General features: G+C 31.0%; 1 long non-coding RNA gene across 1 annotated transcript; it reads left to right on the top strand.

Moving 5' to 3' along the window:
• Nucleotides 1-5,871: 5,871 nt before the first annotated feature.
• LOC125420799 (uncharacterized) lies at nt 5,872-8,859 on the top strand. Its single transcript, XR_007239077.2, has 2 exons — nt 5,872-8,510; nt 8,621-8,859. It is a non-coding gene; the product is annotated as an uncharacterized LOC125420799 (long non-coding RNA).
• Nucleotides 8,860-9,217: the final 358 nt, after the last annotated feature.

The following is a 9,217-nucleotide window of genomic DNA, read 5'->3' on the forward strand; positions in this document are numbered from 1 at the left end:
TTATATAGTGGGTTTATTTCAGTTTAAATCTATGTTAGTTCATTGGTTTCTTTGGGCTAGATGAATTGTATGCATTTCGTACATTAAATTCACTTTAGAATGTCCCATACATCAGCTGATATTCTTTCTAAGGATGTTGTTACTATTCCCATTATGTTTGGTCTTCATATCTGTCAGTTTCATACCTATGTGCTCATCATGAGAATGTACAAGGGATTTGCTTTTATCTTTTTGTTTTACTATCATCGGTACTCTTTTTCCTTCATGGGGTTTTCCCTTTTGGGCTTTTACTCTAGAAGGTGTTAATGAGGCTGATTATACATTGTATTTCTTACAAATTTTCCATTGTTTATTTTGGATGATCCTTTGTAATTTTTTCTAGTTAATTAATAAAACAAGGATATGATCTTAGAGTTGTAGGGGTGCCAATATAGTCCGGATGCTCTCTTTTTTAGGATCTTTCCAAGAATTACTGTGGCTATTATTATTGTTATTGTTTAGGATATTGGTAGCTATGTACCCCAAACTTTATCAAGATTGACACATTACATCTTAAACCTTTTTTCCTAGAATTCTACCCCCCCCCCCCCCAAACTTCTTTTTTGCTTACACTGTTGGTTCTTCTGTTAAAAATGCATAACAGAATGATCATATGTCATGCACATGCTTATCAAGCAAGGTTAAATCAGGTAATTTCATAGGCCTCGTCACATGGCTCTCGGATGTGTGATCAGTGATCAAAAATTGATCTCCTAAGACTGGGATTTTGAGTATAAAAAAAAATTGAGATGGATCTTAGGGATTCATAGATTGATTTTGATTTGATCAAAAAATTCTTCTCTAACTCTCAAATCCCACCTTTCTGTCGCCATCATTACCAGCAGGTAACCAATTCTGATAAAAAAAAGAAAAAAAAATCCAAATGGTTAAATTCTATAGCACATAATCTCAGAGCTTCTTGAAGAGCCACCAAATGGAAGCAGCCTAGTGTTTCTCTCTTTCGATCTCTCTCTCTCCAAGCTCATCTCCTCTCTCCTTCTCCTCCATTCTCCTTCCCAAGTACCCTCCTCCTTTTCTCTCCTCCCTTTTCCTCGTCCTTCAAATCTCAAATCCTCCATTACTACCACCATATCAAAGAAATCACCACTAACCTTTCATCCTACCACCGTCTCTCCCTCTACACCTCTTGTTCTACCTTCTTCATCACCGCACGAATCCTAATTGTCGATCTCTTCACCCCCAAAATACCCACTTCTTCAATTGCCGATATTATCCTCCTCATTGCTCATTCTCTCTCCAAAACCTCCAAGAAGTTTTATCATCAGGATTTTTCGATACCTGAATCAAAATGCCTATGTTTTCGCTTTTCCCAATAAGCTGCATCTATGGCTTTTGGGTTTTTGAAGACTAAGAGGATTATGAAATGTTTGTATATAAAAATGTTGCATCTTTAACCAAGGTTTCAGGCTTATATGTCACAGGAATTGGAGAAGGATCCTTGCTTCTAAGTTTAGAGTAGTGAATTAACCTGATTTAACCTTGCTTGATAAACAAATGCATGATACATGATCATTCTGTTATGCATTATTTACAACAGAACCAACGATGTAAGAATAAAGGAAATTTGGGGTGCAGAATGCCAGGAAAAAAAGTTTAGGGTGTAATATGTCAACCTCGATATAGTTTGGGGTGCTTAGCAGCCAATTTTCCTTGTTGTTTTGAAGTACAACTTTTAAAAAACTTTCACATTGCACTCTAAACTATTATTTCCTTTCATTTTAGTTCTATTTAAAAGTTGACATAAAAAATTCTAAATCATTCTCATTGATTATGACAACCCATCCCAAAAATTTGAAATTAGAATTTAAATTTTATTTAATTTGATCGGGATCAACTAGTTATACTATGAGTGGACCTTATTTTGTCTTTGTATTGATCAAGAACCAGGACACCATGGTGTAGAGCTCGTCGATACAAGTTTATAGACTAGTGGTACACCTAATTCTAAGTTACGATTAAAAAGCTATAGTTCTGGAAAGTTTTAAAATATTAATATTTTATCTATGTCTAAACTAGATTAGGTTTTTATCTTTTAATGGACACAAGATCTATATATAAACCTCGAGATTCATGTCCTTATTAAACAAATTAAAAGATATCCAAAAAGTCTTAAAAACCCTCCCAGACCTAATGGACCAGTGACCATGCCGGGGAGGACCTATTTTGTCTTAAACTAGGTCATTGCCATTTTTCTTGTTTCCAATTGTCCACTGACAACATTCATAGGCCGTCGATGGAAACTACTTGCCAGATATGTTGGATGCCAAGTTTCATGGTTGATTGGTCGGCAATAGGATCTGATTATGCTCTTAAAGTTAGTGTCAGCATTATTTTTCTCTACAACTTTTTGACCAATTTTCTGCCCACCCAAGCCTGGCAACCCCTCCCTCCTCCTTATTTTTGGCCGCTTGAATCCATTTTTGATTTCTTTTTGTCAAGATCCTCATCCTTTGAGAGATATATCAACTTCAAGTTTGGTAAACACTTTGGGGAGCTTTTCTAGCCACTAGTGGGGTTTTCTGTTCATGGTAAGTATACCATTGTATTTCTCATCTTATGGGTTTTCCATTGATATAAAATTTGTAAATTTCAAATGATGTTTATTAATTTTTCTATTTTTGGATTAATTAGTTTAATACCAGATAAATTTGGACTGTGTTTTGACATAATTTTATAAATTGGATGAAATTTATGATGAATTAGTGTATTTAGATATTAATGGGACCAAATAGATGGTTTAATTTCATTAAATTGGCCTTTGAATGAAAAGCTTCAATTTTGAATATCAAATATATAGGGCTAATAGTACAATTGGAGTGCTTAATGTCTAAGTTTAAGAATTTTAAAGTTATTAAAGTTATTTTGAGATATTGGTACATACCCAATGTCTTTGGTTTGGTTTTTGGAGCCTAAAAAATATTTTATTATTATTTTAGACACCAAAGTTGATATTAGAGACAATCCGAAGGAGGAGTTAGTTTGAGCTTTGATCTATAAATGAGCTTCATTTTCTGAAATGGTTTTAAGAATTATGTTTTTGATTTTATATGATATATAAATCAGCTTATTATTATAATTATTTTTGGAATTGTTTAAGTCATATGCTTTTTTTATGTTATTAAAAAATTATTTGATTTATCATATTATAGTATGTTAAAATGAATGACTTGGCATAATAAATTTTGATATATGGCTTTACAAGTATGTATATACTTTTATGTTGGATATTGTGAGGATACTTTAATATGATGATTATGGATGTTATTTGATAAATTTTATAGATACTTTGGGTTATAAGTTAGATACTGGTTGTGCATTATTGTATACCATATTGCATTATGGATATAGATTTGTTGGATTATGATTATGCGCTCTTATTTGACCATTTCTTGCTTGATTATATGATTCTTCAGGTGGATAGAAGGTCTAGTCTGTGATGCTTCTTGAATAGTGAGGGTCAAATTGATAGTTTCCTCCTCCTTTGATCACCGACGACACACTAAGTTGCTAGTATGGTCATGCGATTGGTTATGGAAATGCATATGCTACAAAGGTTTATTGTTGTTACATTGCAAATACAGTAATCATGACCCTTTAAAAATATTATTTTAATTATTTGGTATTGAATATTATTTGGTTTTAAATTTTTTATTCTATGTTTCATGAAATTGTTATCTTTAGGGTAGTTAAGGATTTTGTGAAAACTGTTTATTAAAACATGGAAACTTTCAAGGAGTGAAAGTAAGATATTGAGAGAATTGAACTTGTCCATAATATCGTAATTATTCACTCACTGAATTTGTCTTATAATATTTATATTCATAATATCATAATTGTTCACTCACTAAACTTGTCTCATAGTTTTGTATTTTTAAATTATTTACCTAAATTTCAGCTGACAATTGGTGCATACTACATTTAGGTATCATTCATCATTATCTTCATATATTTCATCATTATTACATCTGCACCTTTGTAGTATTTCTTCTGCTGATATGTTGTTTCTTTTTCATACTTTCATATGGGACTACTATTTATTTAGTTTTATATATTTTTAGACTCAATTACTCCCTTTAGTATGCTCTAGCATATTGATCTAATATGTATACTTATTTTCTATTTTTCTTTTTCCTCAGTTGGAACATTTATGAGTATGACTATGATTTTAAAATTCTAATTAAAAGCATTTATTTTTCTCATTTATGCTTTTGGGTTATATTCAATTTCTAAGAAGCTTCCATTGAACTTTCGGTACCGATTCAATTAGGTTTTCCTAAACAAGACCATCTTCGGTGCCTGAAAAAGGTCTTAGAAGTGGTCCTATCATTGACGGTGTTGATTAAAAAATTAATAATACTAAAAAATGCTATAGGCCTTGTAAAGGAAAATGTGGGTGTATGAAAAATAAAATAATAAGGTAGAAAGTACAATAAATAAAATAAAAAGTGCATGAATCCAACTTATTCAGCAACCGTATTCAAAGATAGGAAACAAACGAATTTTAAAAGGTTCTATGTGGCAGAAAAATTAATTATACGTTATAAATTATAATATAAAAAAATACAGTTTTGATAAATTAAAAATGACAAATGCAATGTAAATTATAGATAAACAAATGCTACTTAAGGATATTAACTGGTGGTAAGAATGGCGAGTTATACGTTACAAAATATGGATTCTAATGTTAAGGCTGGCTTATTTTATGATTAGCATGCATAAACTCTTTCCCTGTTATACGGTGTATTCTTTTATAAGATATTCTTCTCTATGATTGACTTGAATGTCACCAACTCCCAATTAAATATGGTGGGACATATAGAGGAGCATATATTCCAGCAACTTTTACAAATACTAAGTGTGGGCCACGTGCAACTGTAGCCACGTGCGTTACACGTTAATAGTGTTAGATATACATTTTTTTTTATTTAAAATATAATTTTAATTTGTAGTGATAATTTTGAATTTTGAATTTTATTGAAGTTATGTAATAACTATTATTTTGAAAAATATATGGAATTATTTAAAAGAGAATATTCTCATGGTAATGAAAATATTTGTTATATATATAAATATATTTATATATATAATTATGAATATATGCAATTTAAAAGAGAATATAATTATGATATTTACATAAGAATGAAGATGGTCATTATAACCTCATTGAAACTACAATTTTTCAAATTTTTGTTTTATGAAAAGTTTATTTAATTTCATCATAAAAATTGATATTTTAGATATCAAATTTTTTATGGCTTGTTAATTCTTATTTTAAATATATCATATGAAAACCTAGAAGGAATATAAAAATATTATATAGTTACTATTCAATATTAACAAGAAAATTTACATTCTATTTTATACTTTTCACTAAATAATTTTACTACCATAACAAAATATATAGATATAACATACACACACTACAAAAAATTTGGGCAGCTACGAAATTTTCATTGACAAATATAAATTTGTCACTTAACATACATATTACATGAAAAAGAAAAGAAATTGCCATCTATTTTGTTTTCATGTTCAAATACATGACAAATTGTTCGTCACAAATTTGGGCAATGGCTACGAAAATGCTAGTGATAAATGAAAATTTATCACTTTATATAGACGATTAGTGACATTTTTTTTTTTTTTTTTGGTAACTAATTGACTAAAAATATATTAGTATTACATTATTCATTTTATGGTGACAAAGGTACATGTGTCACATAATGCCATCGCATTATTATTTAAAATAATGTTAACTTAAAACGGTGACGTTTGGAAAATTGACCCAACCACACCATGTTGATTTGAAAAAACATTCCCTAAATTAAAATTTCCCCATCTTTCCCTCCCTTCTCCTCTCCTTCTCCCTCTTCCTCTCCCTCTTGATCTCTTCTTTCACGATCGCATGACCATCCAGACCGCCATACTCATCAGAGCCCTCACCAAGGTCTGTTGTTGCACCTGCAAAATCTTCTTCGCTCAGGACCACGCCGCTGCTGCCAGTGCCATCGAGCATGACACCGTTGCCATCTTTGCCTGGAAGATTGAGACCCATGAGGAGTACCAGTGGTGTACCGAAATGCCCTTGATTGAGGCCCAGGTGGTGGATCCGATTCGATAATCAATGATGGTGGTTATAGCAGCGCATCCTCAATCACGTCATGAAGTCGTACAACCGGGTGGCAGCAAATCAGTGGCCTTGTTCAGTTTGAGCAGAATGAGCCGACGAAGATTTGGACCAAATAAGCTTTTGAGAAGCTGGATTCCATTTATGGGTTGCTTGAGAAGCCGTCGGAGAAGAAGAATGGGTATGTTCTGCCTAGAGCTGAGATGGTGAATATTAACTAAGATGAGGTTCAGTCTGTTGGTTTTTGATTATTTGCAGATGAAATTTGATTTTTGTGGGATTTAACATTGATATTAGGCTTTTCTAGCTGTTGATTTTGTGGTTTTTCTTGATTCCTTGTAGCTCTCTGTTTTGCAACCTTATAATTGATCTGGGTATTGAATTTTTGTTCCATGTTATACTTTTGCGAGTTGTTTCCGATTTATTATTTATTTGATGTAGCTCTCTGTTTTGCATTTCTTTCTAGTTTTTTAGTTCATCTGGGCATTGACTTTTTTTCTATACTTGTCAACTTTTCTTAATATAATTTTTTTTTTTGTGGTCTATTAGTATATGCTTATTACTGTCTTCAATTGTATACCCAATTTGCTTCTTGATGCAGGCTAATGTGGGATAGGTATTTTGATATCTACCCTTGGATTGGATAGACTTTTAAGGAGGCCTCATTGGGAAAACTTTCTGGTTTCTCTTTGCTTCCTTTAGTTTTATTTTATTTATGTTCTTAAATGTGGAAAACAGTTACTTTGGATAGATTTGATGTTGAGTATTGTGGTAAATTTACTTGAGCTTCTTGTTGGGAATCAGGCAATTTTCATAAATGCATATGGTTAGGGGAGGAGCTTTGATAGTTATTGCCTTTTTACAAATTATATATATAAATTTCTTTTAAGGTGTGAAATGCTGATGTATTATCTAAATTGCTGATCATTTGTGGTTGATGGTCTTTACAGCTCGTTTCAAATTGATAGAGCACGGCAGGATATTAAGAATGCCATCTATTTTCCTTATGGTTTTCCAACATTAAGACTACCATATTTGGTGAAATGCCTTTGTTCTGAATTATATTGCTAAATATGTAGCGTCTTTCTAGGTAAGACTTTGTCTAGTTTGATAATATTACTAATTCAGTTTATTCTGAAAGAAGAAAAATATGAAACAAAAGTGCTACATGTGAAAAAATGAGAGTTGACTACCCCACACATATAGCCGAAAAGGATATGCACATTTGTGTCTTAAGTAGCAGCAATTCTTCATTGTTTAATAAAATACTTACGAATATGCAAATCTACAAACCAGCTTCTGTTATTGTGATGAAGAGGGGACATGATGTTAAGGTATATCATTCTTTGTCTTGCACAAAGTTGAAGTTGGTGGCACCATCTAAAACTTTCTACACACTTTTTTTTTTTTTTTTTGGGTAATAGTATTGCTAGATAAGACTAAAAAAGAACCATAGTAAAGAATGATTTGAATTGAGGATTCTGAGATTTGTGATTGAAGTGAATATTGATGTGGTTTGTTGAAGTTGGTTACTTGGTTTTGGTCTTAAATATGTATATATATATATATATATATATATAAATATGTATATGGATGTTGTTTCATACTGTTGTTGGCTTTTTAAATTCATATGTCTAGGGTATCAAAATAATGAAAATGAAATTTCTTGGATATGTTTCAGATGGCTTAAATGGATATTAATTTATTAGTTCGATTACATACAAAGCTAGTTAGAATGGCATACTTGTATCATTTTAATAAAAATTGGTCTTATCATTGCTACTAAAGCTACCACCCTGACCCTTGATAAATTTTGATTAGATAGTATTATTGCACCATATCTAGATATATGGTGGCTTTTATCTATTTGTTTGATTTGCATTACTATTGAAAAGGAAGTGTCCTTTGTTTTCTTTTTGTTTTAAAATTTTTTCCAGGTTGTTGAAAGCAAGTTATTCCTAGTCATTTAAAATTTGGCAAAGATCTTACTTCAATATAAAAGACAAGGTAAATGCCTAAGCTAACTTATACTTCAGTTTTTTTCTAAATGCCTTGAGAAGAGTTAAGTTCAGTGAAACATTTGTCCTTTGTCATGCCAGTAGTTGCAGAAAAGAAGTTTTCTTTTCCGGCCCTAGTTTTTAATTGGAGATTTTTCATCTAAGAATTGTTCTTATTGCTTTTGATAGATTATTTTCAATATTGCTGGCAATTTATACTCTTATAGTATGATTATTACTGGTTCTCATATAACTATGATTGATAGATTTGGAATTAGTGGTTGGGAAGTTGGGGGAATTGAAGAAGAGGTGGGAATGCTTGACAGGTAAAGGATTGCCAACTTATAGGGACTTAGGAAGTCTTCAGCTTGTTCTTTTTCCTTTGCTAATAAAATTAGATTTCTACTAAATGATTCATTTTTTTTTTTATATATAGGATCCTTGGAGAATATATTAATGAACTGCATTGGAAGATGGAGATTGTAAAGATTTTGTGGGTATAGGCAACCATCTTGTATATATATTTATTTTTTTCCCTAAAATTACAAACTGTTTTTGTTTATATTTTTCTTTTAATGTAATATTATTGTATTTGGTACACATTATATGGTATGAGTTGGTGTCTAATGAATTTTGTAGTATAAGATAACTGTTTAATAAAGTATTATTCTTTTATGTTAATTGCATTTCAAAAGTGTCATGTTATATTTGTAAATGATAATTAATGATAAAAAGTAGTTTACTTGTCACTGGAAGAGTTCAATGACAAATAAGATGTGTCATTGAAGTTTTAAGTAACAAATCAGATGTGCCACTAATTGTTTAAATGATAAATAATATTTTGTCACCTATTTGTATTCATTGTCACTGATAGTTAAGTTTGACCAATTCATACGTATGTATTGGTAACAAAATTTTTGTGAACAATGACCAAAAAAATATGTTTTATGTGACAAAAATTGATGTCACGCCAAAGCTCCAATCTATGACGAAATTTTTTTTTGTCATATTTACATGCTCTTTCGTTACAAAT

This window comes from Ziziphus jujuba, chromosome 10 (assembly GCF_031755915.1).
Source record: "Ziziphus jujuba cultivar Dongzao chromosome 10, ASM3175591v1".
Lineage (NCBI taxonomy): Eukaryota > Viridiplantae > Streptophyta > Magnoliopsida > Rosales > Rhamnaceae > Ziziphus > Ziziphus jujuba.